The sequence below is a fragment of the Paramisgurnus dabryanus genome, chromosome 11 (genome assembly GCF_030506205.2).
Source record: "Paramisgurnus dabryanus chromosome 11, PD_genome_1.1, whole genome shotgun sequence".
NCBI lineage: Eukaryota > Metazoa > Chordata > Actinopteri > Cypriniformes > Cobitidae > Paramisgurnus > Paramisgurnus dabryanus.
In genome coordinates, this window is record NC_133347.1 from 24147487 (window position 1) to 24166213 (window position 18727).

Here is an 18727-nt window from a genome sequence, read left to right on the forward strand (position 1 = left end):
CATCAATATCATCACACATATGAAATAAAGGCAAACTGGTTTTTAATAACTGAAGATGGTAATGGTATTACCAAAACAACTACAACTGTAAGAGGAAAAATAAAATATGTATCCATCCGTTTGGCCCGAGGGCGAAAACCAAACATCATGGCAGAAGGATTGTTGCGCGTTTGGTCTCTTCTGGTGCTTACAGATGACATTTTAAAATTACGCAACTTAATATCTGACTCCAAAAGATATAAACAATGCTGTACATAATTCTGAATCAAATTGATGTAATTATAGAATTTGGATAAACGTTTGATCATTCCATTTACTCATATTTACATTGAACTCGTTCATTCGATTACCAGTATCATATCAGCCCACACCGGCCGTTGTGCTGTTCTGAAAAACTCAACCACACCAGAGGTCCTGACTTATATAGCCCTCGTATAGTAATCACAATTATACACAACTTAGTTAGGGTAAATAATTAGTCTATCCGTGTAACCAGAGGAAATGGTTGAAGCAACTGCCCCATGCTGGCGTGCCCTTAATTATTATTAAGAAATACTTACGCAACCCTAGCCAACTATATACAACTTAATACAGAACTCAAACTATAATCAGAGGTCCAAGTTGGCGCCGTCCAACCCGATATAGTGAACCATGAGACTATATAATAACGTAATAGAGATAATGATCAGAGGTCCTGACTTATCGTCTGATAGCCCACATACTGTAATGTTGTTGATGCAGCCATTTTGCATAATTGATAACCGGTAATTTATTAAAACAATATGGTGGAAAACATATGCGTGTACCACTCTGCTCTCTGCTAGAACCAGAACCACATTTATTTGCATATTTATTTCCTTATATGGAAGACAGGTTACATACACGTGACATGAACACTATGAGGGCACATTTATTATAAACGTTAATACCCCCACTTGCTCTCATAATGTACAATACTGTATATCATAACAACAATATACCGGTAGCACATGAACAATCTTGTCTTTCTCTTTCATTGCATTTACATGCCAAACATAAAACTCTTGAACTTTTCTATTTTAAATTTCGTCACTGGTTTAGTCAGAACATCAGCCACCATTTCTCCTGTGGGGCAATACTCAATTGTCACTTTGCCATCACTGATTGCTGATCGGATGAAATTATATCTTATATCAACATGTTTACATCTTTGACGACATCAGGGTTCAGAGCAATTGCACCACGGTTATCCTCAAAAATGTGTACTGGCTCATACATGCAGTCATTTTCCAAGTCATTCAACAACTGTACAAGATACATGCTTTCCTGTGTGGTTGCAGCCAGATCCATATACTCTGCTTCACATGTTGATAAAGCAACTGTTGACTGTTTCTTTGACTTCCAGGAAATCAAAGGACCATTTGGAGAAACACTAAAACAGTATCCTGTGGTACTCCTCCTGTCATTTAGATCTGATGCCCAATCAACATCACTATATGCTACAAGTTTAAGTCTTTCTTTACTTTTCCTGTGACATAGTTCATGATCAATTGTACTTTTTAAGTACCTCATCACATGCTAAACAGAAGACCAGTGTTGTTCCTTTGGATCAGAGAGATACTGAGACAGTTTGCTAACAATCCAGCTTAAATCAGGTCTTGTACATGTCATTAGTTAGATCAAACTACCAACTGCCTTACGGTACCTTTTAGAATTAACAGGATCACCATCATTGTTGTAGTTAAGCTTGTGCTCACATGGTGTTAATCTGGGTTTACAATCTCTCTAGTATCTTTAAAATGTACTTCTTCTGATTCACTTTAATGACTCAATTCCTTTAATGAATCAATTCCTAGGAAATGTTTGAGTTTTCCCAGATCTTTCATTTTAAATTTTGCTGTCAGCATCTTTTTCACCCAATTCAGTAAATCATTGTTACTTGCAGCAATAATCATATCATCAACCCAGATTATTACAATCACTCTCTCTTTATCATTTTGTTTACTGTACACGCAGTGATCAGCTGAATTCTGCACAAAGTCATTCTCAATCAGACAATCATGTAGCATTTTGTTCCAGTTCCTTCTGGACTGTTTTAAACCATACAATGACCTGTTCAATTTACAGACTAGTTTTTCACCTATGTCTGACTCAATCTCAAATCCTTCTGGCTGTTCCAAATAGATCTCAAAATCAATTGGTGCATGCAAATATGCAGTCTTTACATCCATCTGGTGGAGGTCTAGATCGTATTGTGCCGCCATTTGCATCAAAGCTCGCAGAGGTGGAAAGAATAATAAAATATTGTACTCACGTAAAAGTAAAGTTACTTCAATAATATTTTACTTAATTAAAGTTACTGGTCTAAAAATCTACTCAAGTAAAAGTAAAAAGTAAGTCATTTTAACTTTACTTAGAGTAAAAGTTACTTTTTTTACAGGGAGGGGAGAGGTGGAGGATTCTAGGATAGTTAAAAAATGACAAGGGAATATAAATCTTAAACTAGTTGCTTTTTATTGTAGGAACATCTTTACAATTAAAGTGCAATAACAAAAAGTTAATAAAATAAAAAGCTTTTTTAAACTAAGAAACATTTATGGAATTGTTTAATGATTTTTACATGTGAGTTTTGCACTTTTGAAGGTGGTCAGCGGCTAGTAAATACAATCACTATAGTAAGGTTTAAATTGATGTATTGCTGGTAACATACATTATTTTATTAAACTATAGTTTAAATGAGCATACAATGAGATGAGTGCCATGGCTATATACTTTTGGCACGTTTATTGTCTTCTAGCTTCCCTATTTTTTTACTCTGTAACGGATATGATTTAAAATGTAGCGAAGTACAATACTTTAAACAAAACATACTTAAGTAAAAGTAAAGATTTTAAAAACTACTCAAAAAAGTAAAAGTACACAAAAAAACTACTCAATTACAGTAACGTGAGTAAATGTAATTCGTTACTTTCCACCTCTGAAAGCTCGTACCGAAGTGATATTTGCTGTTGGGGAAAAAGTCTCCTTGTAATCTACACCCATCACTATGTAGCCTTTAGCTACATAGCTGGCTTTGTATGTCTCAGTCTCATCTGCATTACGTTTGATGGAATATACCCATCTACCCCCCACTGCATGTTAACCTTCTGGTAGTGGAGTAAGTGTAAATGTGTCATTTTCTTTAAGGGAGTCCATTTCCTCTTTCATGGCCTAAGCCCACATTTGTGACTTACTTGAGGTCAGGAACAACACTTGACTTCCGGTCTCAGGGTACGCTGGTGCGCTTTGCTGCCGCTCCTGTTACTGTTTTATTTGTTTATATCTTTTTATTTTAAGTTCCTTTTAGACTAAACTGTAGTGGGCCCTGGATTACCGCGTTGATTCAACTGTCTGTGAGGATTTTAAGAATTTGAGCTTGACGAAGATTTGCTTGGAAAACGTGCAGTGTTTAACTCAGGTTGAGCTGCAGCCCGGCTGTGTGTGGATTGCAGGGGAGAATGCCACTGAGGAGGGTCACCTGGACTAGTCTGCAGTGTGTAAACTGAGTGTGTGGATTGTACGACATTGTGGTTGGTGTGTTACGGAGCTCCATACGCCTTGACTTGTGAACGGGCATTCATCGATCATGGCGCTAAGGTACACTACACGTACGCTTTTGGCTTTAAAACATAACTGTTATTCTCTAGCTAAAGACTTTTATAATCTCTGTCGAGATATTGGTCTGTTACGTCCCAAGCGATATATCTATCGGGGCGTGAGGCGCAGCTTTGCTGTTACATTCTCTCCTAACATCTTTGCCCCCATTTGCCGACGTAAGACCAACAAACTGTCCTATTCTGGTGTGGTTTTTAGTAATTTAATATTGGTTCCGAGCATGGATGTTAAACCTCTGATGGTGCTGTTACAATGTCAGGCCTACGCTGCTTTATTTAATGCACGATCTGTGAACAATAAAGCATTGCTCTTATCCGATTTTATTACAGACAAAAATCTGGACTTGTTGCTTTTAACTGAAACTTGCCATAAGGGAAACGATGGGTTCCTGTTTAATCAGATCCCACCTGCGGGTTTTGGAGTATTAGATCTTCCAAGATTATCTGGTAGAGGTGGAGGCATCATTGTTGTTTACAATTTAAAATGTTGTACAAGCACTGTGACTGTTCCCCAGTATTCATCATTTGAATGTCTGGTTATTAGTATTTCTAATACTCATCGAAGGTCACGCAAGGTCACATATGCCCGTTCCGCTCCGTGGTATAACAACAATCTGACAGTCTGCTTGTCAGCAAATGGAGCGTAAATGGTGCCACTGGTCAGAGTGTCTATTATCAAGAATGGAAGGTCCTTTTGGGGGGCTATCAAACTCTCTTGGAAGCTGAAAGATCATCGTATTACTCTCAGACTATTGTAAATAATCAAAATAATCCCAGGCATCTGTTCCAAACCATAAACAAGTTGCTTCAAGTTAATTCTGTAACTCATTTGCCTGGCTCCCAGCAGCTCTGTGATTCTTTCTTACATTATTTTAACTCAAATGTTGCTAATACCCGCAAAGAAATTGAGGCTAACTCTGACTGTGCTACTTAATTTCTTTACACATCTGGGTTCACTGGTGTTTAACTCATTTTTCACTACTTGATTCTGAGGCTCTCACAAGGGAGGTATCAAACACAAAATCATCCACCTGTTTGCTGGATCCAATTCCTACGGATTTATTTAAAGCATTCTTCTCTGTGTGGTGCCCCTTTATCCTTAGTATTATAAATGAATTACTGGAAACTGGAGTCGTATCAGCAGTACTAAAGACTGCTGCTTTTATGCCGGTGCCAAAGAAAGATAATGTTCCTATGGATGATTTTAACAATTTTCGCCCCATTTCTAATCTTTCTTGCTTGGCAAAGGTGCTTGAGCGTGTTGTTGCTTCCCAACTCAGTAATCATCTAATAACTAATAATCTGTTTGAACCCCTTCAGTCAGGTTTTCGCAAATGTCACAGCACTGAAACGGCCTTAGTCAAAGTTACCAATGACTTGCTGATGGCTGCAGATTCTGGAGCTCTCACTTTTAATTCTTCTGGATCTTAAAGCAGCCTTTGACACTGTGGATCACGGTCTTTACTAGCTCGACTAGAAACTACATTTGGGGTGCTGAGGCAGGTTTGGAATGGTTTAAATCGTATTTTACTGACCGTTCCCAATTTGTATCGATGGGTGGCTTTAGCTCTGTTTCTTGTCCGGTTTTTACTGGTGTCCCTCAGGAATCTGTTTTGGGTCCTTTACTTTTTAATATTTATTTATATCCTTCTGCGATCGCTTGGTCTTAATTATCATTTCTATGCTGATGATACCCAAATTTATATCCATTCTAAACCTGGAGAATATATTGATTCTTGTTACCTTGCTGGCTGTATTTCTGAGATTAAACTATGGATGAATAATAACTTTCTGTGCTTGAATGGTGGAAAAACTGAGGTTATGCTTATAGGGTCTCGGCATCGAGTTCGCAAAGCAACTACTCTGATATTGTCTGTTGATGGCACTGTTTTAGAGTCTCAAAGTAAAACAGGAACCTTGGTGTATTTTTTGACACCAACCTCACTTTTGATTCTTCTGTCCAGAGTACTGTGAAGCCGTCCTTTTTCCATCTCAGAAATATAGCTAGAATACGCCTGATGTTAAAGGCGCTCTAAGCGAATTGACGTATTTTAGGCCATAAAACATTTTTTGTTACATACAGCAAACATACCATCACTATCTGCTAGCTACCCGTTCCCTGATCACACTGTAAAAAAACGCGGTCTCTGTAGACAGCGCAGGCTTCACAAACTGCAATACAAACAAAATGGCCAAACCTAAACCAACGAAGCATAACAAACAAGTTTCAGCCAATAAACGACAAGAAGGATTTGGGGGTGGGTTTTGGGGCATTAGTGCACGTGCACATGAACGGGGTGTGAGGACTGGAGTAGTGAGAAGCGTGAGGTCAGGATAACTCGTAGAAAGGCGACTATAAAATCTGAATTTTTGATAAGGCCGATACACGGCCAAAGAGATGACGTTCCGCTGAACAAAGGGCTAAGTTGGCAGAAAAGCAAAAGGAACGTTGGAAGTCCCGGATTTACATCGGAAAAGCCTTCGAAAGGTGGCGACAACTCTGCGGGCTTCCAATCCGATGTACAGGTGGCTCTGTTTTTGCTGGACAGGTGGGTAACTTCAATTAGTTTTTTCTTTATAACCTATAAACACAACGATGAGATTAGCTCACGGTAGAATTATGCAGCCAGTGCTAACCTTGGTGAATATAACTTATAGGTTTATAGCAACTAACGTTAGGGCTAATATAAGCTCTGAAGTGGACATGATCAAGCAAAGTCACGGAAGGGCGAAAGTTTGTGTAAATTATTGTTTACAGACAATGTTATGAATGTAAATGTTCATTTATATCCTATTGCCAACTTTGACATAATTTGATTACGATGGAGGCTTTGTTTATGCTTGCTGGGAGCTAACTTTAGCTTTCCAATCGGCAGTGGTTTTCTAGTAATATTTCGATTTTCTACATGGTCGTTTATACGGCGACATTACACCTTGAATGAAGTATCAGTAACACTACAATTTGTATTTAGTGAGTAATTTGACTTGACTTTATGTTCACACAAAACCTAAATATGTAAGTGCTCATGGATTTTATTTTATAACGATCATTTCACTTTAAGCGTTTTTAAAAAAAGTTGCCAGCCAACGCCAGCGTTTTTCATGATTTTCACCAAAGTTTAATGCCTTCCAGAAAATGTTCTTCTTTAAATATATAAACATACAATATACCAAATGAAAGAACAGACCCTCTGCTTTCAAACAAAAAAAAAAACCGTTTCATCCTACCTTTAGTGGTTCTTTTGCAATCAGCTTTTGAATATGGGTAGGTTTTTGCAAAAACACCATATTTTGAGCATAAAGCAATGATAATTCCATTTTTGTGACGGACTTTTCATAGAGATCCCATTCAGAGCGATCTTTAAAACAGACACGGACATGCAGCAGCTTGCCATAGGGCAATACTTCCGGTTTTAAAAAGTTGTGGAAGGGCGCCACCTGGTGGATAAAAGCGGTATTGCGGAAAGACGGAAAATCTCGTCATTGGCGGGGAAGCGTTTTCTCTTAATTGACGAGATATCTCGTCAATGGCGGGGAAAGAGTTAATGCTTTGTTTTTTACTTTGTTGCCTGCACAGCTACAAGACGGACAAATATACCTCCACGCCATTCAAGGCTGGGACCATGATACCTTCCCCACCACAATTATCTAGCATTGGCTCCCAGTCCTTGTCCGGACGGTGAGAGAGTTTGTCATTGATTACTGTTCAAATTTTTGTTATGCATGCTGTATTTATGTGATATTCTGTCTCAAATTATGTGATAATCTCTTCTATTTGTGTTCTATTTGTGTCATGGACAATGACACAAAAAAATCATTTCAATTGTCAATATTGACAAGAGGGAGACGGCAAGAAATTCAGTGGCCATGGAGAAGGAGGGGTTTCTCCGAACATTTGATGACCTCTGTCGAAATGTCACGCTGACTGAGATATGCACAGATGCCAACACACAGATTTCAGCTCTTTTCAGTAAGTAGTGGTTATGCTTGATTATTTATTTGGAATGATTGTTGTTGCAACACAGCTGCCTTTAGGACAGTACTTTCAGTATGCGTTTTAAATCTCTTTTTTGTTTTGTTTTTTTGTTCTTACTTTACATATCCAAAGACAGGGGTGTTAAAAGATAAGGGTGTTCTCCATTCTCTCGATGTCTGGCATGGTTCAAAAAATCTTTCCAGAAGGCTGACAGCGGTAATACCACACTTTGTATTTACACATATGTAATAATCTTTCTGTGACATGCCATAAAACATGCACGTTATATGTTGTTTTACAGCTAGGCCAACAGAAGGGTTGCTCTATTCTTCTGGAATGGTGTAAAAACATCTGCAACCATTTTTGGTACTGTTGCAAGACTGCTGAGAACTATGATTAATTCTTTGTATGTATTTGTGTCAATTTATAAAACAAACAAGAAATTGGCATGTGGATATAAATATGCAACAGAAATTGACATTTCTGCCTTCTTTTACATTTTAGGACATGTGTGTTGGCCTACTCCATCATGTAACTGGGGAGCATTCTTGGGCAGCTGCCATTACGGTCCCCTTGTGGAGCCAAGGGAAAAAGAATGGATAGAGCCTAACTCAGAAGCCCATCAGAAACTCCGTGAAATAATTCTTGATGCACGATGGCTTAAGGATGTTCCTAAGTATTTACATTTCAGGTGAGTAAAACTTTTGTAGATAACACATTTCATGTGTTCACTGTTGGTAAGGTTCAACTTACACTTCTTGTTTTCCCCAGATCAACTGCAGACCATGAGTCGTTCCATAATCACATATTAATGTACGCCAGCAAACGTTTCTGCTTCACACATGCAGTGTACAGTGCACGAGTCTTCCTTGCCGCTCTTGACTACAATCATCACATCAACAGAGCACCAAAGAAAAAACGAGATGGCAGTCTTCAGTAAGATGCTCCACGATATTCATTGAATGTTGTTAGGGTGGGTCACAAGGGGAAGTGTTATGGAAAGTACTGACTAACAGGCAGGGGTTATTGTTTAAAGCACACATACCCTGGCTTCAACTTTTGGACCAACGTGTATTGCCATACACCATACTAATTGATCTCAAAAATATAAACTTGTTTATAAATATGTTGAAAACATTAAAATACCAAGATGCCCCTACCAGCACTTTTTTTATTATTGTTTTTTTTAAACAGGTATGCCAAGCTTTACAGCAAACGGTCCAGGAGATGGCAGCTGTACTCAGTAAAGGTCAAGAAAGCCTACAGAAAAGGCTGGCATCTGCAGCGCTTCCCCTTAGGGCAACAAAAAGACCTGGTGACCCAAGAAGTCTTGGAGTCCTGTCAGGTGTGACAGCACCTTCAACGGAGGAGCTTCTAAGGACACAGCACACCAGAGGAATAGGTGAGTAGATGCTCATTTGTACAATATTGCAGTATTGTCAATGTCCATGGTTCTATAAGCACGGTGTTATCACGCACATCCAAATAATACGGGTGAAGGATCAAAGATACGGATAAAAGTAAAGATCCGCACACCAGAGAACTACCAATAAAGTGATTTTTATTTGTAACGTTTCAAGCCCTTACGACCCTTCATCAGACTTTCAGCAGGTGTTACACAGCTGCCCATTTAAATAACATTTGCAAAGTGATAATACAGTTGCAGAATTCATCAAACCCATATACATCAATAATAAACATATAATCAAATCATTGCTTAGGTAAGGATATAATATTGCACCATACCCATATACAGTCTTGTTCAAAATAATAGCAGTACAATGTGACTAACCAGAATAATCAAGGTTTTTAGTATATTTTTTATTGCTACGTGGCAAACAAGTTACCAGTAGGTTCAGTAGATTCTCAGAAAACAAACAAGACCCAGCATTCATGATATGCACGCTCTTAAGGCTGTGCAATTGGGCAATTAGTTGAAAGGGGTGTGTTCAAAAAAATAGCAGTGTCTACCTTTGACTGTACAAACTCAAAACTATTTTGTACAAACATTTTTTTTTTCTGGGATTTAGCAATCCAGTGAATCACTAAACTAATATTTAGTTGTATGACCACAGTTTTTTAAAACTGCTTGACATCTGTGTGGCATGGAGTCAACCAACTTGTGGCACCTCTCAGCTGTTATTCCACTCCATGATTCTTTAACAACATTCCACAATTCATTCACATTTCTTGGTTTTGCTTCAGAAACAGCATTTTTGATATCACCCCACAAGTTCTCAATTGGATTAAGGTCTGGAGATTGGGCTGGCCACTCCATAACATTAATTTTGTTGGTTTGGAACCAAGACTTTGCCCGTTTACTAGTGTGTTTTGGGTCATTGTCTTGTTGAAACAACCATTTCAAGGGCATGTCCTCTTCAGCATAGGGCAACATGACCTCTTCAAATATTTTAACATATGCAAACTGATCCATGATCCCTGGTATGCGATAAATAGGCTCAACACCATAGGAGAAACATGCCCATATCATGCTCCATGCTTCACTGTCTTCACTGTGTACTGTGGCTTGAATTCAGAGTTTGGGGGTCGTCTCACAAACTGCCTGTGGCCCTTGGACCCAAAAAGAACAATTTTACTCTCATCAGTCCACAAAATGTTCCTCCATTTCTCTTTAGGCCAGTTGATGTGTTCTTTGGCAAATTGTAACCTCTTCTGCACATGCCTTTTTTTAACAGAGGGACTTTGCGGGGATTCTTGAAAATAGATTAGCTTCACACAGACGTCTTCTGTCACAGTACTTACAGGTAACTCCAGACTGTCTTTGATCATCCTGGAGGTGATCATTGGCTGAGCCTTTGCCATTCTGGTTATTCTTCTATCCATTTTGATGGTTGTCTTCCGTTTTCTTCCACGTCTCTCTGGTTTTGCTCTCCATTTTAAGGCATTGGAGATCATTTTAGCTGAACAGCCTATCATTTTTTGCACCTCTTTATAGGTTTTCCCCTCTCCAATCAACTTTTTAATCAAAGTACGCTGTTCTTCTGAACAATGTCTTGAACGACCCATTTTCCTCAGCTTTCAAATGCATGTTCAACAAGTGTTGGCTTCATCCTTAAATAGGGGCCACCTGATTCACACCTGTTTCTTCACAAAATTGATGACCTCAGTGATTGAATGCCACGCTGCTATTTTTTTTGAACACACCCCTTTCAACTAATTCAACTAATTGCCCATTTGCACAGCCTTAAGAGCGTGCATATCATGAATGCTGGGTCTCATTTGTTTTCTGAGAATCTACTGAACCTACTGGTAACTTGTTTGCCACGTAGCAATAAAAAATATACTAAAAACCTTGATTATTCTGGTTAGTCACATTGTACTGCTATTATTTTGAACAAGACTGTACATCAACAATACCCACATAATCAAATCATTGCAGAGGTAAAAATGTAATATTGCACCATGCCCGTGTGTGGTATGTATGTGTGTACACCGCCATCGGTGTATGAATGTGTGAGTGAATGGGTGAATGTGAGGCTAATTGTAAAGCGCTTTGGATGGCCATAGGTCTGTTAAAAGTGCTATATAAATGCAGTCCATTTACCATGTGTATACACATCCACAATACATACATATACAAATAACAATATACACACCATCACCAGTATATATATTTTCTCCATTGTGGGTGTATACTCCATATCTTTAAAAATTTCATACCTAGATGAGTATTATACTAGACATATCTGAAATACCAATAAGTCTCATATATATATATATATACTTTACAGAAACTTATATAAAACATATAAATCTATCCATGTTAGCAAGTGTGTTAGAGTTGTTAGAATAAAATGTCCATGGTTCTTTCTTTTTGTTGCTGCTAACGTTTTATAAACCATCACACTTTTGATTGTTTTGAGTTAAAAATAAATAAATATTGAAAATCACTTTTTGTGTTTCTTTGTGTACAGGGCACCCAGAAGCACCAGAATGAGGGCCAACTCCACATGTTGCTGTTGTGAACTTCAATCAATGAATCAATGTGTGACACGTTCTTTTACTTATCTATTGTAAAGTGTATATGACAGACACCCATACTCTCATGTCATTTTATAATATTTAATAAGACATAATTTAACAATACCAAATACATACAATTTATGAAAAGAAAAATGTAATGTAAACAAGAAAACTATGAAATAAATAACAGTAATAAAATGAACAGTAAAATGTGAACAGAACCATGGCCAAAAACCATTATCACACTGAAAATGTTAAATATATTTATAAAATATTATCAGTCAAACTATTTAGAACAACAGGTGGGTCTAAACTCTACTAGATACAAACCCGGTATACTGACCATGTGGATCTGGGTAATGCTCTCTGATCTTACACACGCAGCAGCTTGGTATGACAACCCTATGTCCTGGGCCAAGGAACCCATACTGCCAAACCACATATTGCCTGTAGGCAGCATGTCAGAACCGTTTATTGCTTTCACCAGGTTCTGGGGCATCCTGGACAGCCCTTATGTCATTCCAGACCCTCCTTGATAATCTAAGGACCAAAATGGGGTAGGGTGGAAATGCAACTGTTCGAACGTTGTCCAAAACACTTGCTTTCTATGTCTGTTGGCATTTCTCTGCAATGCAGACACACACACCAGGTAGGATGACCCGGGATAGGAGTGGGGGCTGCTGCAGGGGTGTCCTGTGTGGCCATGATGTCCCTGGTAAGGCATCTCTGCAGGAGCTGATGTGACTCCTGAAGACTAAGACTCTGGATCCTGTCCTGAAACGACATTGAATATATTATTTGTTTCTAGAGTATTACCATTTGTGTAATGCAGATAATTTACAGGTATATGAAGATAAGATTTAGTGAAACTATTCAGGTATGGCAATAAATGCTAGCCTACTTGCTCTGACGTGAGTCGTTCAGCCCGCAACATCTGGACTCGCTGCATATCAACACTTTCTAACGGAATGGCAGCACCCCGACCCCTGCCACGTCCTCGTCCTCTTCCAGGAGTAGCAGAACTATATGATGAGTGTTGAAACGAGAAGTTACACACAGCTAACAATGTTTTATAAGAATTTTTATAAGCATCATAATATGGTAGACTGCTGCGCATTCATGAGGGAAGGTTTTGAGAAGCATTTGCATGAAGTTGACATCATAACGTAGTGTTAAAAACTACAGATCCATATGAACGAATATCTTAAACGTATCGGTCTTACCCTGGAGAAGACGCGTCAGCTTAGAGTCTCTGTACGAAAGTTCCCTTCTTGCCTTCATCACCAAGCACGCTGATCAAGTTTCCAAGACACAGCAGTCCACAATTAATGCTGATCCCTTTTCATTACAAACATAACAAATAATTACACAAGCAAATCGTAAACATTGCCACGTAAATGTTATATTTAAGCAATATCGCTCGAGTAGGAGTGTGATATAGCTCTATATCATCACGGCTGTGATTAGGCCAGAGGCACGAGGCCGTAGGCATCTTAATCATATGCATAGTGTGATATGGTAGCACCATAGTAATGAACTGCTAGAGCCTGAAGAGAGGGATAAAGACTGCTGAGATGAACCACTACCCTTTCTGGAGGTCTAGTCCTGAGAAGAGCCAGTTCTATTCATTGTTAAAATGCCCAATTGTCCCCATAGTAAAGTGTTTCCACCTATATCTTCTGGCAATACATACAGAAGTGTAAGCTACAGGATGTGAATACTAAGAAACAGTTTTATTCACCAGCATCAGAATGTTCAATATGTCAAACACTAATTGACCCCAATATCACTCTGACATTATTTTAATCTCAACACAAAAATTAATTTAATACTGCAGTTTTTGATACACAGTCATAGCCTAGTGGTTAGAGAGTTGGGCTTGTTCAAGGACATCACAGTCGCAACATGGGTAACAAGGCATCTTAAACCTTCTTTCACTGAAGAAATAGCTGTGTTCACCACTCACTGGGATGGGTTAAATTCAGGTGTCACATTTTGAGTATGTGTTGCATACTTGACAAGCATGTCATACTTACACTGCACAGACACCATATATTGTTTAACAGGTTTATTTCTACTTTATTATTTTAATGACAATCACAGTTGAATGTAATGTGGTAATAAAAAAGGAAGAATGTCATTGTACAGGTATCCATATATATGAAAATAAAGGCTTTAAATTTCAACTGCACTTTTCATTTGCATATTCAAGATGACGTGCTCGCGCATATGGTTTACGTCATAAATATTTTTTCAAGTAACTTAACTCAGAATATAACCATATAATATAACCTAAAACTGATAACGAAGGCAATTATTATATCTTAAATGTACAAACTGTGCTTATATGTGCTCACCAAAGAGACGAATAACACTAAAAATTCAAAGGAGTAAAAAGCAACACGATGCTTTGCTTGGCTGTGTTCCAGAAAGACCGCCAAACCAACGGGCTCACGCATATGGTTTACCTCAGAAATATTTTTGCAAGCAACTTAACTCAGAATATAACCATAACTAAAACTGATAACAAAGACAATTATTTAATCTTAAATGTACAAACTGTGCTTATATGTGCTCACCAAAGAGACGAATAACACTTAAAATCAGAGGAGTAAACAGCAGCACGATGCTTTGCTTGGCTGTGTTCCAGAAAGACCGCCAACCTAACGAGCTAGCCTAGTCAACGGCATCGGTGCAACGTGAGCGCTGATTGGACAATTCAAAAATCAATACATTTTATAAAAAAATCCTTCACTTTATACAAGTGGACAACTAATAAAATTAAGACTGTAGCATAAAGTAAAGCCTTAATTTAACATAACATAAAAATTAATTAATAATTAATAATTAATATGATGCAACATAATATAAATGCAATATATTGCATATGAACCAAAAACAATAACATAAAGTTTGGATTTTAAAACCTTTTACATATTGCATTTCATATTAATTTCAGAATTCAATGACATTATTGAGGAGTCTAAATCAGGAGGAGTCATTGCAATTAAAATACTTCATGTAATATTTCATATTTTATTATGGGAGAGACTAGTTTTTTAAGCTGCCTGATTTATTGTTAAAAAAACACAAGTGCATAACATACTGCTAACAGCATACATCAGAAATTTTCACAATACAGTGATTTTCTGTTTATTTTGTTTGTGTGCTTTTGGGTGTGAGGCGTGTGGAAAAATAGGTCCACAATTTACAACGAATGCTAAAACACCTGTTGGAAAATATCTTTTGCAGCGATTTTTGTGTAAGCATATCAGTGAACACCCCTGACCACTCGATGAGTTTCACGTCTTTGTAAACGAAAGTTTAATGCATTTTAGGAAGGGTTGTTCCAGTGCACCTATGCACACGTTGTAGAGGTGGGAGGTGATGCAACAAAAACCCAAAAAATCTCGGGGCAGCATCATATGTCCAAATTTCAGTCAAAACCGTTCCAATTCATCGTAAACCATAAAAGGCTTTAAGTGTAAAATACTGAACTTGTCCTTTAAATTCAACAAATAAAAATTGAGGTAGAATTACTCAATAAACTCCTTAATAGTAACCAATTCAAAAAGGTAAACTGCAAATTTATTTAAATAAACAAAAATATTGGGTATTCAGGACAAAGACCTAGCACTATACAATGAAAAAAACTATTCAATTATGCTATTTATTTTTAACATCATGATTTAAAATTTATGATGTAGAAAGCTAAAAATTTTTAAAACGCTAACTTATACATTTAATATCTTCCTCACCTTTAGTGGAATTAAATGAATAATGTTACATTTTTTCTCAGTTTTGCTTCAAGTTTCGGTGGGCAGTAGAAAACTCCAGTAAGACGCCTTTGTCAAACAATTCAGTCAGCAATGGTTCATGTTTTCCACGGCAAAAATTCAACACAGGGCTTCGCAATTGAGCACACAATTAATTTACAGTGGAGAATAGTTTTACATTACCATTTTAATCGAAACTAAACTAAATAAACCGAAAAAGACAGCAGTAAAGTCACATTTATCTTTAAAACACAAACCGAGCGAGCCAACGGAATTTGTCATAAAGTTAGTGATAAGAGAACCCACCCATTCAGAGGAACAATATGATTGGTCAGTTTGTCTGTCACTTAAAATGAGTTACAGCTGGATCACCAATCGCAGGCCGTTTCTGAATCTGAAGGGTGCAGACTGCGGAGGTCACATATGCAGACTGCATACGCCATTAAGCCTGGTTTTTTAAGTTAACCAAGTATTACATTCTGTAACGTTTTCCCACGCTTTTTGTTAGGTTCTTTGCTGGGGTCCAGGGCCGGCGCTAGCTATAGGCAGAGTAGGCAAATGCCTAGGGCCTCAAGCGTGGGGGGGCCTCCATAACTGCTAAATCCATGTGAGCTAGTCCGACAGCAATAAATATAGTTTTAAGGTGAGTTCGACTTTATGCGTCGCCGCCTCCTTAAGAACCGCAGGCGTTTGACATCAAAGTAACGTGAGAACGATTGATAAGCAAACTCCTCTGTATGATTTCTCGATTCGCTCTCACGGTGCTTTGATATCATCCACCTGTCGGTTCTTGCAGCGCCTCATGAAGTTAAAGAAGCCTAGATGAACAGCATTCAAATCTCTGCAGCTGACCCACTTTGAGTGACGCTGAAAGCGGCTATCACGTCTTTATACTGTATATTGGTTCAGTAAGGGGCTGATCACACAAAACGTGTTTATGGCAGTTGTAGACGCCTTTTTTGAATGATATTCTATGTGCAGGGAGCGTTTGCGCGCTGTTTATGCACGCCGAATGCCTTGCGTTTTTTGCCGCCGGCCGCAGCACGCGCTTTTGAAGGAGCGCTGAGCGGAAAATGTACCACATGAGACCCAGAGTAATGCGGCTTTCACATAGGATGCGGTGTGCGCTGCGCTCGCCGCTGGGTTCGGCGCAGCCAAGCAATTTGTGCTCTGATGGCCAGACCAAAGTAGGCGGGGTTTTCAATAAATTACTACAGTGTTTATAATTGCGTTAAATAGTCGACGAGGAATACAGAGACTGATGTTGCTCGTCTCCATTTCACGTTACTTTCAGCATACCTACAACAAGCTGCTTGACTTAAAACACACCTGACATGCCAACTTGAATTGCTACGTGTTTCCATGACAAGGCTTTCCTTCCGATGTCTCTGTAGGAGCATAAACTTGTATTATAAAGCTCTGAGAATCCCGAGTATAAGCTTTCGTCCATTTTTCTTGTTTGGATGCCCCGTTTCTATTGGCCGCGCGGGTAATCGTCACAGAGCGCAGCGCAAAAGTTAAACTATTTTGAACTTTGACCGCGGCGTGAGCGCAAGCTGCGCTCGCGCTTTGCTCGGCGCAACAAAAAACCGCCCTCGCGCGGCGCAAGCCATTGAAATGAATGGGTTTCATAGCGCAGCGCAGCGCACACCGCATCCTATGTGAAAGCCGCATAATAAATCAGTTCACAATGCTTTGCAGCAATAATAGTTCACACAGTCAAATGGTGAGCAAAAAATACTCTGCAGCAATAATAGTTCGCACAGTCAATAGGTGAGCAAAAAAAGTGCTCTCTGCAACAGGATTAATGTACTCACGACTCGTTTTCTCAAGTCCACGTCACCTTTTGTATGGATTCGGGTACATTAGCCCTCGGCTGTAGACTTCCGCTCCGTTAGTCCACTTCGGGTTTTGGAACTACTCACTCTGACTCGTAGTTTGGGTTTCTCTCCCAGCAGCGTCTCAACGACAATCCGCTAGACACACAACGACGGTGATTATATAATTCCTTTCCGTGTTCCAGACGAACGGTGACATTGACTCCATTTGGAAAAACTAATAAGACTCTGACCGAGGATAAACAACAAATCGCCGCGGGAGTCTTAGGAGCCCCGCGAGGCACTCAACAGCAACACAACCGCTGCGGCCATCTTGCCTCATCATCAATATATAGGTAAAAAAGGCTGGACTTAACCCGTTGCCATCTTGATCCGTATCCATAGCATATTGACATATGTTTTAGTACAAAGAATGAGCACAAATACATTTTCACAGATGCATAATGACAGATGAATGCAAGTCAAATTAGTAATATATTTATTTATTTTTTGATGACATCGTCACAATTCGCAAGTCATACGCATATTACAACAATTTACGATTAAATAAGAATAAAAGCCAACTTGTTAATATTCTGAAATAAGACAGCCTTGATGAGGAATGCATCCTAGAAATGCGACCTCCTAAGGTTGCAACCTTCGTATTGAGGAAGTACTTTTCAAACAGCTGAAGTTACGTCCAAATTACAAACGAATTATACAATGAAACACTGCTTATAGACTTATAAGACCAAAGATTGCCCGTTAAATTCACCCGAAATTAATTTTATCCACAGTTTAAACACTACATTGACGTCACAGCCAGCGGTGATTTTCTGCAAGACTGGCCGAGATGAGGCACCGTTGTCCGGTATATATGCGCTGTGCGAAGGCTGATTATCTGGAGCTCCCATCTCCAAAAACTCGAAGGAAATGTTTGAATAGACGATATCTTTATGAACCTACAGCAGATTTTTGCTTTAAAAACACATTATTGACTGAAATGCTTTCAAAACTTTGAATTGTGGCACAATAACAGTAATATTTCCTAAATCCGTCTGCTCAGCGCTCACGACCTGCATATCAACCTGAAATGGTTTTTAATTTAAAACAGCTCATTTGTATTATGTTGGATTTATTCAGTATTCGCAGGTATACAATAAGAATAGCCAAATCCTTCACAAAAACAATAAGTTGTTTTTATTCCAGTCATTTTTAAGTAATTTTGACACAAAAATGACCAAACTACATGAAATTAATTTTATTAAATAAAGTTTACATGTTCAATTTCATAAAATCTACAAACCTACAGAATGACTTTTTGTATATAAGCATCAAAATCTAAGGGTACCTAAGCAGTTATAAAAAAACAGAGCTCCCCATCTGGAGATATGACAGAAATATAACTTTGCTTATAACTTTGGGAAAAAATGCTTAAAATCATGAAACTGACACTTTGTTTGGATTTTTTGGGTCATTCTGGATGAGATGATGCACAGTTTTCTTATGTTGGCCATTTCTTGAATTCGTCTAAAATGCTGC

General features: G+C 38.5%; 1 long non-coding RNA gene and 1 pseudogene across 1 annotated transcript; one reads left to right on the top strand and one right to left on the bottom strand.

Annotated features, from left to right (window-relative positions):
• The window catches only part of LOC135729715 (uncharacterized), a 47379-nt pseudogene that overhangs the window by 12920 nt on the left and 15732 nt on the right, over positions 1 to 18727 (top strand).
• Positions 10960 to 17323, bottom strand: LOC135729738 (uncharacterized). The gene is made up of 4 exons (XR_010525740.1): positions 17186 to 17323; positions 12816 to 12930; positions 12494 to 12614; positions 10960 to 12366 (listed from the first exon to the last, which is right to left on the bottom strand). It is a non-coding gene; the product is annotated as an uncharacterized lncRNA (long non-coding RNA).